Source organism: Giraffa tippelskirchi, chromosome 5 (assembly GCF_054371585.1).
Source record: "Giraffa tippelskirchi isolate mGirTip1 chromosome 5, T2T-mGirTip1v1.2.pri, whole genome shotgun sequence".
Taxonomy (NCBI): domain Eukaryota; kingdom Metazoa; phylum Chordata; class Mammalia; order Artiodactyla; family Giraffidae; genus Giraffa; species Giraffa tippelskirchi.
Genome location: NC_137279.1, coordinates 23,873,898 through 23,892,049, shown reverse-complemented (window position 1 = coordinate 23,892,049; position 18,152 = coordinate 23,873,898). Strand labels below are relative to the sequence as shown.

Sequence of the window (18,152 nt, the reverse complement as noted above, 5' to 3'; positions counted from 1 at the left end):
TTCCATTAAAGACATTACTTTTTTCCCACTTGGCATTGCTTCTTCTTCCTTCTTATACCACTTTCTCCCTTTCATCTTCCTCTCATTTTTAAAATGTAATTTATTCTTACTTTTTTAGTTGCCTAAGTCCTAGGCTTTGGTTTCCTCATCTTGTTGCAGGAAGGGGGACCCGTTCCAGGACCTGAAATGGGCTCTTATCTAACACTATGAAATGAATTATCTGAGGAGACACATGTACTGACAAAGCAAGAGACTTCATTGGGAAGGGGTGCCTGGGCAGAGAGCATCAGGGTAAGGGAACCCAGGAGAACTGCTCTGTCACATGGCTCACAGTCTTGGGTTTTATGGTGACGGGGTTAGTTTCCAGGTTGTCTCTGATCAGTCACTGTGACTCAGGTCCTTCCTGGTGTTGCGTGCATCACCCAGCCAAGATGGATTCCAACGAGAATTCAGGGAGGTTGGTAGGACTTATGGACTGGCGTCTCCTCTCTCCCTTTGACCTTTCCTGAATTATTCCAGTTGCCAGCAGTTTGTTATTTCTGTGTTCCTTACCAGGACCTCCTGTTGTAAGATAACTCATACAAGTGGTTACTCTCGTGCCTGGCCAGGGCTGGTGGTTTCAGTCAGTGGATTCCCTAACAATGTATAAATCAGGAACTAGATTTATAGTCAGTGCCAATACTCTGAATTCATAGTGGTGTATACTTATGGATAAGTAAAATTGTCACCATTTTGATGATAAATATATCAACAAATTATGGGTTGGAAATGAGGGTGGGGAGAAAATCTTTCCTCTACCCTCCCAGGTTTGGTTTCTTTGGAACTGTGAATTAAACTGACAAAAGACACATATTTCTTCATTGATGTTAATATTTTTACATGATTGGAAACTTCACAGAAAAGAAGTGAAAAACCAAAGAAGCGTTTGGACTTGGGGACCACTTGGCTTGCCATGGCACAGTGGTAAAGAATCCTCTTCTGAATGCAGGAGACACAAGAGATGCGGGTTCGATCCCTTAGTTGGGAAGATCCCCTGGAGTAGAAAATGGCAGCCCACTCCAGTATTCTTGCCAGGATAATTCCATGAGCAGAGGAGCTTGGTAGGCTACAGTCCATGTGATTGCAGAGAGTCGGACACAACTGAGTGACTGAGCATGTACGCCCGCAGCACAACAAATTGTGACAAGACAGGAAAAAGGGACTGGGGCTTCTAGGGAAGTGAATTGTGGGAAGATGACTAGAAAATGTGTGAGGGAAACGTGGTAGATAAGGGTTGTAGAAGAGATACCTTTACTAAAGGAAATTTCCTTTGCCAAAGGGAAATGTATGCCCTGATTTTGGGTTTCACAGGTGGCACAGTGGTGAAAAATTGCCTGCCAATACAGGAGGTGTGGATTGAATCCCTGTGTTGGGAAGATCCCCTGGAGGAGGAAATGGCAACCCACTCCAGCATTCTTACCAGGGAAATCCTATGACAGAGGAGCCTGGTGGGGTATAGTCCATGGGGTCACAAAGAGTCGGACACAGCTGAGCACGCAGGCACATGCCCTGCTTTTTGGCAGATGGGGGAGGACCTGAGCTCCTCCTGTGTCTGCTGTTTCTCAGTTGCCTTCAGCTCTAAATAATCCTAAATCGCATCAGCATATTTGGGGTGGTGTATTCTGATCTGATCACCTTCAGAAATATAAGAATCTGAAAACTATTCAGGATCCTGTGTCTCTGAAATTCATTAATACTACTATAAGGAAGGAATCAATAATTGTCCATCTATCCTTTGAGGTTCTTGGCTAAGAAACCTCCTATAATAAAAGACAGATTCATAGGATAAAAACAAATAGAAGTTTGATAACATGTATACCTCCTATGTACATGGGAGATACCCAGGAAAACAGAGCAACTTCCCGACATTGCCCAAGAAACCATCTTTGGTAGCATTTCCAGCTAAAGACAAAAAATGTTTGGGGGGACAGTCATTTAAGGGAGGAAAAGCACAGTAAACAGAGACAAGGTTATTATGCAGAGTTTAAGTGCACAATAGAGGAGTTCCTAGTGACAAGAGTTATTTTATCTTCAAATAACCTTCTCCAGTGATAAGAGTTTCTAGAAATTTGTAATCATCCTTCTCTTCCTAGTACAGAGAGAAACTGTGTCTCTTACAAAAGGGTAACTTTTACTTGGTTTTCAGATCTTTTCCTATGTCTGCTATTTTCTTAAAATTAATAATCATTATGCCAAATAAGCATTTTTAGGGTGAATATTCTGTTCCCTCTTGATACTTTATAAAACTGATTGATGACATTGAATAATACGTATTTCAACCTGTAACTAATTAATACTGATATATAAACAGTACCTGTAACAATGAGGTACTCACAGGTGATTTTTGATTTTCCAATTTTGAGAACATTTAGTATCAAAATATCAAATTGTATATATTAAATACATTTTTGTCAATTATACCTCAGTAAGGCTGAAAAACTGGCTTCCCTCGTAGCTCAGTCGGTAAAGAATCTGCCTGCAATGCAGGAGACCCAGGTTTGATTCCTCAGTTGGGAAGATCCCCCAGAGCAGAAAATGGCAACCCACTCCAGTATTCTTGCCTGGAGAATCCCATGGACGGAGGAGCCTGGCAGAGTACAGTCCATGGAGTCGCAAGAGTTGGACATGATTTAGCGACTAAACCACCACCAAGGCTGAAAAACAAAAAGAATATTTGAATATTCTGGTTGTAATCTCTGAGGCAAAGACTTTGTCAAAGTGAAAGAAAATTTATCACAGCTATGAATCAGTGACTCATTTTTGGGGATAATTATGGGGCAACATCGTTTGAGTTGAAACTATAAAATTATTTTTGAAAGTCTGATGGTTAGAAGTAAATTTTGGGATCAAAAATAATCCCTCTCTTAATTTACTATGTATCCACACTTCCCAACTCAGGGCAGTCTTCACCTCCAGGGGACATTTGGCAATGTTTGGAAAATTTTGTTACAGCCTTAGGGGAGGGGTGCTCCTGGTTTCCAGTGTGTAGAGGCCAGTAATGGTACAAAATATCTTAAAGTGAGCAGGACAGCGCCATGCAGCAAAAAATTATCCATCTCAAAATGTTACTAGTACCAAGGTTGAGAAACTTTTCTGTATGTGACTCTGTGCCTCAGGATGTGAGTCACAATTTGGTGTGTCTATTCATATGTAGTTTTAATAGGTCTTGAAGATAAAATAATGGTCCTTAAAAATGTCACATCTCAGGTACTTCCCTTGCCGTCCAATGGTTAAGACACTGTGCTTCCACTGCAGGGGACATGAGTTTGATCCCTGGTCAAGAATCTAAGATCCTGCTGCAAGGCCAAAAAAATATAAATAAATAGAATAATTTCTTTTAAAAAAAGAAAGAAAAGAGGCTGTATGAGATTAGATCTTCACAGTGGATTCTTGATTTTAGTCTGAGGCAATGTTATTACTATGGTAAAACAAAAAGAGAAAGCATTTAAAAGATCCTGCTAACTGGTACTAAGTGTCCCATCTGAGAAGGTTTAAAGACTGAGTAATTATTCTTGCATAGATAAGTCTTGTAGCCACAAAGTGGAGTCATGGACTGTTAAGCTAAAGTGGACTCAACCAATCATTTAGTCCAATGCTGTTGCTTTAAAATAAAATAAGAAGCTGCGTGTCTAAGCTGATATGGTGTTTTGGTTGCAGAGCCAAAACAAGTCATGATTACAATCAAGGCACAAGGGACTTCCTTCTCCTCCATGAAGATAGTCATCACATTTGCAGGTTCTTTTCATTGGCTCATTTAAGTTGACCCTCACTAGCCTCTGCATCAAGGTTTGTTCATTGTGGACTTTAAGAAAACTTAAGGAGGGACTGATTTTGTGAATAAGGGAATTGGCAGTTGCAACCCTACCGCATTTACGCAATTTGCAGCATGATATTAAAAATGAGGAAGGGGAGAAGTGACAACAGTAGGGAATTTCCCTTGAATCCTCAAAATGATAGAACTGGAATTCTGTTTATTATCCTCTCTTTCCCAACAACAGTTGGATTTCTACAGTCATTTTCCCTTCAGTTATTTGCCTCTTTTCTTTTTAAAAAAAGTTTCCATTATTACACCTAATAGATTCAATAGCATTCCTCTTTACTCATTGAGTTGCTATAGTGAAAAGAAGAAAGTGTTAGTCACTCAGTCGTATCCAACTGTTTGTGACCCCATGGACTGTACCCCTCCAGGCTCTTCTGTCCATGGAATTCTCTAGGCAAGAATACTGGAGTGGGTTGACATGCCCTTCTCCAGGAGATCTTCCTAACCCAGGGATCGAACCTGGGTCTCCTGGAAGGCAGGCAGATTCTTTACCAACTGAGCCTCCAGGGAAGCCAAGATCTGTTTTAAAAAGAAAAAAAAAAGGTTTTTCCAAAATGGTGACGTTAAAGAACAGAATTTTCATGGATCTAACAATTTAAGTAGCATCATGAAGCAGTAGCTTTACTAAAATGCAATGTCACAACCAGATACATTTTTTTTCAAGTATAAACCAGGCTTGTGACATATCGTTAAACTGGGGATTTGAATTAATATTGTTGGAGAAAGAGATCTGTAGAGATCATTATTAGTGGTAGTAATTAGAGTATATCCTGATCTAATTTGAGATTTTCAAAATAATTAGGAGTGTAGAGGTCAGTGTAATCATCATTGTTTCAATAAAATTAAAATATTAATGTGCTGAAGTAGCATCTCATTTGGTACCAGTGGAAAACATAATGTTTAACCATTATTGCAAAAAGCACTAAATCTCTATTACTGCCTGATTAGCTGGTTAATGTGTTTTTCTTTATACTTTTCCAATGCTGTTCTCTTAATTTTTTGTTCGTTTTTTTTTTTTCTGAAAACATGCTAATTTCATGTGCTTTAGCCCTACAGAAGAGAATGTTGCTTAGCAACCACCAAAATAACTAATAAGCCTATATCTTGTAAAGCCTTAAAGGACTTATTTGTTTTATATTTATATATTTCTTTATTAGGGTGGCTCAGACAGTAAAGAATCTGCCCGCAATGCGGGAGACCCAAGTTTGATCTCTGGGTCAGGAAGATCCCCTGGCAACCTACTCCAGTATTCCTGCCTGGGAAATTCCATGGACAGGGGACACTGGCAGCACCAGTCATGGGGCTGCAAAGAGCCTGACAGAACTGAGTGACTAACACTTTATTGATCATTAAAATCAAGAGGAGGTTTGTTTCATTTTGAATTTCTTCCAACTTCTGCTTTTATTGGTTAATTTATAGATGTTGCATGTTTTGTACCAAAAACAAAACATATAGTATATTTAACATGAATGTCTTTTTTCTCCCATCAACCTCTTAACATTGCTCTGTGTCCATCATTTGCTTTAGTTATTCTTTTCTGATAGGATGGCCTATCAGTGATATTGCTGACTAAAGAAATGTTTTCTAATTCATTGGATGTAGAATTCTACAATATTGGTTTTTAATGCCAAGAAGCTAATATATTAAGTACATGAAGGTTTTAAGAGAGGGAAATGCTTAAAGATTCAGTTGAAGTGGTTGATATTACATGTAGTGATTTTATTTTTGGTTATTTGACCCAGAAGTACCTCAAAAGAGTCATCTGAGCTAAAGGCTTAGAGTGGGAAGTGGTGCTGTCACATTCAGTCTCCTGTCAAACTCGTCACTTAGCCTTGGCATGTTCACTTGTCAGAGGTTTAAGTCTTCCCACTATGGCATACACAGCTTTGCCATTGTTGTTCAGTTGCTAAGTTGTGTCTGATTCTGTGAGACTTCATAGGCTGCAGCACACCAGTCCTTTACTGTCTCCTGGAATTTGCTCAGCTCATGTCCATTGAATCAGTGATGCTATCCTACCATCTCATCCTTTGCCACCCCCTTCTCCTTTTGCCTTCAGTCTTTCCCAGCGTGAGGGTCTTTTCGATTGAGTTGGCTCTTGGCATCAGGTGGCCAAAGTGCTGGAGCTTCAGCTTCAGCATCAGTCCTCCCAATGAATATTCAGGGTTGATTTCTTTTAGGATTGACTGGTTTGATCTTCTTGCAGTCCAAGGGACTCTTGAGAGTCTTTTTCTGCACCACAATTAGAAAGCATCCTTCCATTTTAGTTCACTGATTCCTAAAACATCAATGTTCACTCAATTCACCTTGATTCATGGACCTAATATTTCAGGTTCCTATGCAGTATTGTTCTTTACTGTATCAGACTTTCCTTTCACCACCAATTCACCATCAGACACACCCACAAGTGAGCATGGTTTCCCTTGGCCCAGCCTCTTTGTTCTTTCTGGAGCTATTGCTCCACTCTTCCCCGGTAGCATGTTGGACACCTCCTGACTTGGGGGAGTCATCTTCTGATGTCATATCTTTTTTCCTTTCTATACTGTTTATGGGTTTTCGATGCGAGAATACTGAAGTGGTTTGCCATTCCCGTCTCCAGTGGACCGTGTTTTGTCAGAATTCTCACCATGACCTGTCCATTTTGGGTGGCTCTTCACAGCATGGCTCACAGCTTCATTAAGTTACACAGGGCTTTGACCCATAGGATGCTTTCTGTGATTGTGGTTTTCGTTCTGGAGACTGTGGGATTGTCGTTCTTGTTTCTTCTGTCCTCTAATGGATGAGAATAATAGGCTTATGCAAGCTTCCTGATGCAAGGGGCTGGCTGTGGGGAAAACTGGGTCTTGCTCTGGTGGGCAGGGCCATGCTCAGTAAATATTTAATCCAGTTTTCTGCTGATGGGTAGGGCTGTGGTCCCTCCCTGTTAGTTGTTTGGCCTAAGGCGGCCCTTTCCTGGAGTCTACGGGCTCTTTGATAGGGCTAAAGGCAACCTCCAAGAGGACTTCCACCAGCATGTGCTTCCCAGGACTGCTGCTGCCAGGGCCCCTGTCCCCTCAGCAGACCACTGCTGACCCACACCTCCTCAAAAGACCCTCAGACGCTCACAGATATGGCTCAGTCTCTTGGGGGGGGTCACACTGATATAAATACATATCAAATAAAATGCATATGTGCTAGAGTCAAATAGTTCAGCTCAAAAAAATAATCTTTTAAGAGAGGTATGTGTGAGAGAGGGGCTTCCCAGGTGGCACTAGTGGTAAAGAAGCCGCCTGCCAGTGCAGGAGACGTAAGAGTTGCAGGTTCGATCCCTGTGTCGGGAAGATCCCCTGGAGAAGGAAATGGCAACTCACCCCAGTATTCTTACCTGGAGAATCCCAGGGACAGAGGAGCCTGACAGACTACAGTCCATAGGGTCACAAAGAGTTGGACACGACTACAGCCACTTAGCTGTGTGTGTGAGAGAGAGAGACAAAGAGAAAAACGAAGATAGATAATGTGGAGAAGAATGGTGAGGAGAATAAGAAAATGTTATGGTCGAAGTTTAAAAACTCTTTGAACCTTAACATGTTAGTTTTAAGACCAGCTTACTATTCAGTTTTTCCAGAGGAAAAGAAAAAAAATTTACAAGATCGCTAATAGTGACTAAAATAATTAATAAAAGTAGACACTTATTAATGCTTCAGTTCTGTTTTTCCAAGCACAGATAATGGGCAATTTCTTTTATCCTTTATAAAGTTTAATGCCAGAACTCTTTGCTTAACATGAAGTTTATTTAGCCTGCTTTATGAACCAGTTTTCTTGTGAACTATTTTAGGCAACTCTCCTTTATATGTGGGAATAGAAAACTGAAAATTGGATAGACATTTGATAACTGAAATTTATATAAAATGAAACTTGTATTTATTTTAACTCTTAATTTTAACTTATTCCCATAGCCTAGTTATTTGATATAGATGATTAAAAAATAACACCCAGCAGTTAAAGTCACTAATCATAGTTTTTCCCTCTTTCCCTGTTTCTGCACTCCTTGAAAAAGAAATACAAGTAGTGCAGTGACAAAGAACAAGTCGGCCATTAGAAGAAGCAAAAGACATTATATACATAATGTAAAGTTGTCCACGAGCCAGTAAAAAATATTTGTATCCAGTTTTACAATCTGACCATTTATTCAGATTTGCTTGTATAGAAACATAATTTCAGCTAGTTAATTTTTTGTTTCACCATTATCTCAATTTTAGTTAAACATTGGTCTAAAAATATGTCATGATCTCATATTGCATAATTAAAATTCTCCCTAAATGTATGCTAAGTTTAATATAAAACAACAATTCCATAGCAGTTTTGAATATTTAAAATTTGTATTTAAGAACACACTGAGGATTTTAATACAGGATAATAAGGACAACATAATAAGAAATGTGGGCTTCTCAGATGGCACATTGGCCAACACAGGAGACTCAGGAGAGGCGGACTTGATCCCTAGGTCAGAAAGATCCCCTGGAGTAGGAAATGGCAACCCACTCCAATATTCTTGCCTGGAAAATTCCATGGACAGAGAAGCCTGGACAGAGAAAAGAAGTCCATGGGGTCCCAGAGAGTCAGATACAACTGAGCAACTGAGAATGCATGCAATAAGGAATGTATAAGCCAGAAATTCTAGAAATTAATGGCTGCTTATTTTGCCTCTGATTCTTTATGTAACTAGTAAACTACTTAACCTAGTTAAACTAGGCCTCCTCACCTAAATATATGAAGCTTTACTTAGATCTCAGTGAACATTTAAAATAAGGAAGATGTTTTGCAGAATATGTATATCCTTAGCCCTAAAGGTGGTTATCATATTAGAAACAATGACTGAAAATAAAACCTTTAGTCAGCTATGCAGGCCCTAATATTCCCTCTTAACTTCCTGCTTAGTTTGAAGAGGAATTAAAGCATAAGGATTTTAGCGATTTTTATGATCTTTATGATTTTAGAGGGAGAGTCTCTATTATGACACTTGCTAACACTTCTTAAGCCTGAAATGATCACTTTTTGGGAAAAAATTTTAGATGGAATATAAAAAGTAAATTCTTATCAAAATGAATAAAATTAGAATGCTTTGGGCGTTGCCACTGCTGCTACTTATGACTACTGTTAAAAAATTATCAATACCTTTTTATTATTTTACTATCAGCCAATTAAGCAACTCACTGTTGCTCTTAACACAAAGAAAAAGCTAATTTTTAACTCATAAAAGCCACCATTGACAGTTAAAGAATGCTGTCTCACTTCACATGGTATTTTTTGTTGTAGCAGACTCTCAGTATGTGCATTGCACTTGTCAGTAGTTTGCCTCCAGTCTTCTTTTTCTTTAATTTGCAAATGCCTAGTAAATGATATTATTAGATGCAATGAGTTTTTAGTTCATATTTTCAATATACAGTGATATAATATTAAAAACAAAATATTTAAAACATTTAATATAATATTTAAAACAAAAGAGAAGAGAAATACAGAATCTCACTTTAGAAATTTTAAAGTTTCTATTTCAGGATCTCCAAGTTGAACTGTTTTTCTTCTCTGTTAAATTCATGTTATGAAGAACTTGTTGTAGGTGGAGAAAAAACAAAAAGCAGAAAAAAAAAAACAACACCCAGAGCCTTTGTAATCATGTATATCAGTTTTAATCATGGTTCTGATTTACTACTGGTAAGACCTCAAATAAACTCTTAAGGCAGTGGTTTCCCCTTCTGTAAATTGGGGATAATAAAACCAGTCAAATAGTATTGCTGTTAAAACTAAAAGAAATACAAAGTAGTTAAAGCTCCCCCAGCCACCACCCCTGGCACAGCAACTGTTAAATATGTGTTATTTTTCCTCTCCTTCCACCTTCACCCCTAATCAAATTCAGTTGATATCTTTGAACCAAAGTAGATTACAGGTTTATTGGTCAGTTCTAAGCTTCTGGATAAGCTGTTACTCTAAACTATTGCATAGGATATTTCTTTTGACTCTAAGATACAAATGAATGCTGAAAAATCTTATTATAATACAATTATGACGAAGGATTATGTATTTGCACATGATAGCCCATTGTAACTGTTTTCTTGATCAGGTTTTAACAGATGGATATTGTTACACAACAAATGCTCTCTTTGTTCCCTGTTCTTGTCACAATTGCTCGACTTAATAAAAGGTAATTGATTAGGCTCTGTTTGCACTGTAGTCAGGAAACTGGAGAGGGAAGCTAACTGTAAGAGATCCCCTCCCACCCCATTATCACTCTTTTACCTCCACTAACCTGCTTCAATTATTTCTGACAGAAGGACTTGTGTAAATTACCAAATCACTCCCAAACAAATCAACATCTAGAAAGATCAATCGCGTTGGGAAAACAGGTACAGGATTGGAGTTGTGTGACACTTTTTATTTCTCCCTCCTGTATTTTTTATTAATTGGACAAAAAAAAATAGAAATGGAGGTACTGACTGTCCTCATACACTGAGAACAGCCCCCACCTCATTTCTAAAGGTTATATTCTACCATCTTCTCCATTTTTGACAGATGATCTTACCCCTCCAGCCTTTTCTCTCTCTCTCTTTTTTTTTTTTGGCCACATGGCATGACTTGCAGAATTTCAATTCCCTGACTAGAGATTAAACCCAGGCCATAGCAGAGAAAGTGCTGAATCCTAACCACTAGACCACCAGGGAACTCCCCATCATTTTTACTAATGTTGATAATAATAGCAACCATCATGAATCAGATACTTTATAGAGCCTGGCAGCTTAGTAAGGACTTTTATATGCATTATCTTATTCCTTATAACATCGGTACTATTATCTTTTTCTCATTTTATGGATGAGAAGATCAATAGTGAGACAGCCTGTGGAACTTGCTCATGGTCAAAAAGCTAGTATGTGGCAAAGTATTGTATTAAACCAGGGTATTTTGAACCCTGGAGTCCATGTGTTAACCATTATACTGTGCTTCCTCTGATGACCTAATGACAAAAAAAAAAAGTGGAGGCTAGAAAGACAAAAACCCTGTAGTCTGCACAGTCTGCCCATGGCCTACATACTTTGTATTCCAAATTTGTTGACCTGAGATTAGAAACCCACCACAGGCTGATTCAAAACTGCCTTTGAAACCTTATCTCCCACTGTATCTAAATATCAGTTCACCACTCTGACCAGGATAATTTTATTTTTTCTCTTAAAATTACTTTGCTTATGAAAACTAATCCATTTTTTTTTTTCCCATGAAGACTTTCCTGTCTGCCAAAGGACTTAATTCTATTACAATCCTAATGTGACTTGACAAATACAGTGCATTGTATTGTGTGACCTGAAGTGTGTGTGTGAAGGAGATCCCAGCATGGGAGGAGAAATGGTGTCTGGCTCAGGGCTGATTTTCCCTGCATGTTTGCTTACTTCCCCTATCTTACTTTAGTCATGAAGGGCACGCACTTGGCAGCCAGACAGGCTGGTTTTGGAATCCTGTCAATTCCATTTCTGACTGTTGAGAATGGAGTCACATCCCTAAACTTCTCCACACTTTAGTTACTTGATCTATAAAGCAAGGATATTTGTAGTACGTAGCTTGTTGACTTACGTGAAGATGAAATGAGAGTCTGTGTCTAGGGCAGAGTGAGTACTTATTAAACACTAGCTATTATAGGAGAATTTTAGTGTAAGTTGTTGTTGTTCAGTCGCTCAGTCATGTCTGACTCTGCAACCCCATGGACTGCAGCACACCAGGCTTCCCTGTCCTTCACTCTCTCCCACAGCTTGCTCAAACTCATGTGCATTGGTTCAATGATGCCATCCAGTCGTCTCGTCCTCTGTCGTCCCCTTCTCCTCCAGTCATTATTATAACTAGGTTATATTTTACTATATTACAAATGTATAAGCCCATCTCATGCACATTGTAGGCATTCCGTAAATGCTACTCTTTTTATTTTTATTGATATAATTCACATACCATGAAATTCTTCCAGTTTTAACTGCAGAATTTTTGCCAAGTCCACTGCTTCGCGCTTCAGTGTATGACCTTCTACGGAGATCTGAGGGCTCATTTGGAAGGGAGTTATCCAGGTTGGGTCACCAGCCCTATAGGAAGAACTTGAGACAAATGAACACTTGAATGAAAAGGAGCTTACAATTCATTGTTCCCTAAACCTACCTTCTGACCTTATGAAAAAAAGGAATCTGAAACATACTCCATGTGGAATGATTTGATTTAGTGGTCAGTAAAACTTTTAAAAAGTTGCTCAAATGCTTTAGAAATTAAGGTGAAGGTATTTGTAAATTACAATTCAGTTGTATATTCTGCTCAAAATGAGACAAGATGCAGCATTACTTGTATTCCTGGATTGTGTTTGAAACCATCCTCACTCAAGGTGATATTAATAGCAAATAGCAGTGAATGCTTTCAGTTCAGTTCAGTCGTTCAGTCGTGCCCGACTCTTTGCAATCCCATGGACTGCAGCACGCCAGGCTTCCCTGTCCCATCACCAACTCCCAGAACTTACTCAAACTCATGTCCATCGAGTCACTGATGCCATCCAACCATCTCATCCTCTGTTGTCCCCTTCTCCTCCTGCCTTCAATCTTTCCCAGCATCAGGGTCTCTTCCAATGAGTCAGTTCTTCGCATCAGGTGCCCAAAGTATTGGAGTTTCAGCTTTAGGATCAGTCCTTCCAATGAACATTCAGGACTGATTTCCTTTAGGATTGACTGGTTTGATCACCTTGCAGTCCAAGGGACTCTCAAGAGTCTTCTCCAATACCACAGTTAAAAAGCATTAATTCTTCGGCACTCAGCTTTCTTTATAGTCCAACTCGCACTTCTGTGCATGACTACTGGAAAAACCATAGCCTTGACTAGATGGACCTTTGCTGGCAAAGAAATGTCTCTGCTTTTTAATACGCTGTCTAGGTTGGTCATAGCTTTTCTTGCAGGGAGCAAGTGTCTTTTAATTTCATGGCTGCAGTCACCATCTGCAGTGATTTTGGAGCCCAAAAGAATAAAAGTCTGCCACTGTTTCTGCTGTTTCCCCATCTATTTCCCACGAAGTGATGGGACCAGATGCCATGATCTTAGTTTTCTGAATACTGAGTTTTAAGCCAATTTTTTCCCTCTCCTCTTTCATCAAGAGGCTCTTTAGTTCTTCGTTTTCTGCCATAAGTGTGGTGTCATCTGCATATCTGAGGTTATTGATATTTCTCCTGGCAATCTTGATTCCAGCCCAGCATTTCTCATGATGTACTCTACATATAAGTTAAATAAGCAGAGTGACAATATACAGCCTTGAGGTACTTATTTCCAGATTTGAAACCAGTCTGTTGTTCCATGTCTGATTCTAACTGTTGGTTCTTAACCTGCATACAGATTTCTCAGGAGGCAGGTCAGGTGGTCTGGTATTCCCATCTCTTTAAGCATTTTCCATAGTTTGTTGCGATCCACACAGTCAAAGGCTTTGGCATAGTCAATAAAGCAGAAGTAAATGTTTTTCTGGAACTCTTTTGCTTTTTCGATGATCCAGCGGATGTTGGCAATTTGATCTCTGGTTCCTCTGCCTTTTCTCAATCCAGCTTGAACATCTGGAAATTCGTGGTTCACATACTGTTGAAGCCTGGCTTGGAGAATTTTGAGCATTACTTTGCTAGTGTGCTACTTTGCTACAGTTACCACACAGTTGCACTCATGTCACACACTAGCAAAGTAATGCTCAAAATCTCCAAGCCAGGCTTCAACAGTGAATGCTTAGGAGCACTTGAAATACTTATTTTTGGTTAGGTAAAATTTAAGTGAAAATTTTGTGTTAAGAAACAAAATTCAAGTGAGTAAATTTTAAAGGTCTCACTGGCTTTGTTCAACAATTCATGCATGGGAAGCAGCCAATCTAGCAGATAGATGGCACTCTCAGGAGTTGTACTTTTATAGGCAGAACGGAGCAGAACCAAGAAAGTTAAACTAGACAAAAAAATGGAGTGGTTACTGCAAGATCACTTTCCCTTAGGGGAAATTCACCTGCTCTATCAGGCAGATTACCTAACTAGTGCTGATCAGGTGATTCCTGGTTTAAGATTTCATTTCTGGGAGAGTAGAAACTGTAGCAAAGTCTTTGGTGACATGGGGCTTTAGCATAAGGGACTCCACGTTATACCTGTTGTCTTGTTTTTAATAGCTGTGAGTTTTAGAGTTACAAATGTGGTAGAAAGCTGACTTGTTAAAGCTTGCAGCTACTCTTTCATAGTCTGGAATGTACCTCACCGTCATTCTTTGCAGTGAGATGCAAATGAAGAAGTAAGATACCCGGTATAACAGTTAAGCAAGTATTTGTGTCCCACTGGTTTTTGTTTTCTTAGTTTAACTCTAGGGTGTTTTTTTTTTTAAATAAATCTGTGTTTTCTGAGGTTTTGAATTTGCCTAGCAATTACTGGCAAAGATAAGAAAGATAATGAGCTGAACGGTTGAAATTTGACACAAGAATAATGGTTTTCTTTATTTACATTCGCATGATTTTGAAAAGAACCAAGATTTCTTTTATTTATCTTCTACTTCTTGTTCTTTTCCCTTTGTGAAACTCAGTATGTTACTGGACTATTCTGAAATCCAAAATCTTCTGAAAAGTTTTCTTCTATTGATACTTCTATGGTTTCTCTCTCAATTTATCTCTTATTCCTCCACTGAGAGCACTTGGGTTTTAGTAATGTGCACTGCTGCATGTAAAGAGAAACCTCCTTGGAATATTGCTTTTCTGTGATTAAGAAAGGGTAGAAGTTTGTCTTTCTTAGAGTTCTTTATCTCTCTGTCAATACCATGAACGTTTTGCAACAGTCCGTTAAAACTGAGTCATGTATACTCCATGAATATTTATATTGAATTGAATCTATTATTATTATTAATTGAATCTATAAAGATGTTACTGAATGATTAGACAAACCCCTGGGGAAGAAAAAACTGTCTCTACCAGGCTTTGTCAGTACGTGGTAGGGGCACGGGAGACCTTTCTGTCCTCTAGGCCATATTTCTGTCCTGGTGGTTTTGTCTTCTAGCTTATACTGATTTTATGGCTGTTGTGATGAGAATATTCAACAGGTAGAGCCTGAGGCATGGGAGAAAGGGTCTTTAAAGCCACTCTTGTGAGGTGAGATAATATTTTAATGATGTGTGTTCATTTTTTAAATGTATTTGCTGCTTTGATAGTGGATAACAAAATACTGCTCCCATAATTAAACTACTTTACTTTGCTGCATTTGGGGAGAACACAGAAATAGAAAATGTTCACATCTTATTCAGGCTTCTCTTGATTTTTGTTTTGGCTTTTACTAAATTTGATTCTTGAGAATAGATGTTCTCTGAAGGCCAGGAATGGTTTATTAGACTCATACTCATTTAGTATGACCCAGGTATGTTTTTGTTAAATAGGAATAATCCCAGAAGAATGGCCATTGGAACAAAATCAGCTAACAGAGTAAAATCTGTGTAAAAAGTTTGAAGACAGCATTCAAAAATCATTGGAGATATTTATTAATATTTGTTAATTTTTTTTCATCTTAATGAGATCTAGAAGCCTTTTGAAATTATTTTGTAGCCAGTTTGGCTTCTGAATAGAAAGACTGTAAAGAGTAACTAATAAAAAGTGCAGCAACTGTTACCAAGTCTTTTAAAAGCAAAAGAGTTGATATTAGAAAATCCAATTTAGGGTACAAAGTAGACAGCATTTGTTGGGACACATTATAGCAACTGTGGGGGGTACTTTCCTAACATCTGGGATTAATGTTACCCTTTTGTGTTTCATTCTGATAGAGATTAAAAAGGTATTCTCACCTTCAAATCCTCCAGTAAGCCTATTTAGTGGAGCGGAAAAGGACACATTGCTTTTGACTCTTTCTGAGCTGGCTGAGCACACAGGAAAACCTCTCATCTATTCCCTCCCTCTCAATTTACATGACCACGAGGAAATGGAAACCTCGGGAGGTTAAGTGACTTGCCCTGGGACAGACAGCTAGCTCGTTCCTGCTGGAACTGAAGCCCCTCTATTGGTTACCACGAATACTTTATTTTCTGCTGCCCATTTAATACACAATCCTCTCCTGGCAAATTTTAGCAGCAACTGGTGCTGTCGGCAGTACACTCCTTGATCGCAGGTAATTCCCCACCTCTTTCTTTCAGTGGAGCTGAATGATGTGAAGTCAGTGACTGCAGAAGCTCAGGTGGGAACCATCCAGGGAGATCCTTGGGTCTCAATTCACTGGGGAAAAGGCAAACGGGTCAGAGAGATGTCTTGCAAGGCAGTGAAGTACTGTATGTAAACATGACTGTGTACAGTGACTCCTGAAGTCTGGAAGGGGGGTCATAGCTGTTTATTTCTGAGACTGGAGAAAACAATCTTTAAGAAAAGAGAAAAAGGTAGTATAAAGACAGTTTTTTTTTAAAAAAATAGATCATTGGTTTGCTAAGTTTTTTTTTTTTTAATTGAAGGATAATTGCTTTACAGAATTTTGTTTTCTGTCAAATATCAACATGAATCAGCCATAGAAGTATGCTTTTTTGGGGGACCACAGATATACATTTAACTGTATGAAAAAAGGACATTTAAATTTTTGTTTCCCAGACTGTAAAATCTGGAGGAATATTTAAGGGTGACAGAAAATGAAGGATACAAACAAAACTTACGGAGCCCTTGCTCTATCTAGAAAGCGTTTGCAGTGTGGCTATTAGAGAAGACCTGTTGGATTGAGGCACAAACTGTTATGGATAATTCTAAGGCACTCTGGCTAATTAGAACAGTCTTTTGAAGATAATAAATCAGGAGTTTTGTAAAAATACCTAATTGTTTACCTAACAACCCACGTGGAGCTCTAAAAGGACTTAATTATTTGAAGTGGTTAGCTTTTTTTGTCATTTTAAAACCGTCTTTACAGCCTTTGATTGTTTCTAAAAGTGTTTTGCACTCCTATAGCCCGATGCCTTAAAAGTTTTATGACTTTATAACACAGCACCTAAAACTATTTAATATTGTTTTCCCTGGTCCTTTCTCTTTTTTCTTGGTTATGAGTGTTCTTAACCAAGAAGATTACCTATTGTTAAACCGAATGTGTTCTCCCATGTTGCACAGGCAACTGCTCAAACGCGGTCATAATTCTTGTTTGCCCCTGGGCGGTTGCCAGCAGGGAATAAGGCATTATGGGAAGTGGTTTCTTTACCTTCCACAACAGGTGTCTTTGTCAGCGCACCTGATTCAGATACCAGTGTGGAAGCACTGAGTCACTGGAGCCAAGGAAAATATGAAAGACAGAGGAATTGCTTTCACAGCTAGAAAGTGGTCCTGCGAGATAAATCGGAAGCCTTCTGGTGCTAGTGAATGCACGAAGGGAGTCACAGTATCTTTTCAAGTACAACTGAAAAGATAAAAAGGAATTAAAAAGGTATGAACTGCCTGACGCTTTAGAATATTTCATCTCCTGATGATCATTTAATCTTTACCTGGTTAGTCAGTGTTGACTGCAGGAAGAATTTTTAAGAAAGATAATGCTTAAAAGGCACAACTGCCTTGTAGGGGAAAAAAAAAATGAAGTGAAAATGCTTTACCAGCTCCAGCATGGGTCAAACACAGTTTGAAGCTGTTTTAATCTTGAGGATTTATTTAAAGTATTGCATTTTCTGTTTAAATAAGCCTATTAGTCTTGCTTCTGTTTCCTGGCAGTCAGGTGTTTTCCCCCTTCTGGGTGTGTGAGAGTGTGTGTGTGTGTGTGTGTGTGTTTTGTGTGTGTGTGTTTTGTGTGCGTGTGTTTGTAGTCCAGAATGCTATGGTAGTTGCAAACCTCTTCTAATCACATTTAAATAGAACAGGGTACTATTTAAGTAATCATGTTCATCTAGGTGGAAATACTTTAGAAAGACAAGGGGAAAATAGTCATTAGAAATTTTATTCCAAGTCTTGTTTTCTGAAAAACAAGCAAACTAAATAACATGATACTGCCTTGGGTAATTAGGACTAAACATTCTATTTGACTGAAGACAAACATTCCCAGTTGATTTCTAATTCTAACAAATATTTCTCACAGTATTGTGCTGTCATACTCTAGAAAAAGCAGAGAAGATAAGGGCTTAATTAGAAATACTGGCAAAACAACTTCAGGAGGAGCTTTATCTGCCCTCCTCCCTTTTTATTTGCTTAATACTTTCCCCATAGAATTAGCCTACATTATATTTCCTGGTGATTTAGGCAACCTTGTAATGATAATTTGGGCAGTTTTCACTTTTTCATTAGGGAACACTGAGGTTCATTTACTGTCTTCAGC

General features: G+C 38.7%; 1 protein-coding gene across 25 annotated transcripts in view; it reads left to right on the top strand.

The window, feature by feature from the left end:
- The window catches only part of RABGAP1L (RAB GTPase activating protein 1 like), a 652,518-nt gene that overhangs the window by 557,068 nt on the left and 77,298 nt on the right, over positions 1 to 18,152 (top strand). For 3 of the 25 annotated variants that reach the window (XM_081493711.1, XM_081493727.1, XM_081493723.1), the window contains exons 1-2: positions 15,833 to 15,995; positions 17,067 to 17,276. The exons of 16 other annotated variants lie outside the window; for them this stretch is intronic. The gene's annotated coding sequence lies outside the window, so the exon portion shown is untranslated. Of the gene's footprint in view, positions 1 to 15,832; positions 15,996 to 17,066; positions 17,277 to 18,152 lie in introns of those variants that run through there. 6 more of the 25 variants (XM_081493712.1, XM_081493728.1, XM_081493724.1 and 3 more) reach the window with 4 other exon arrangements.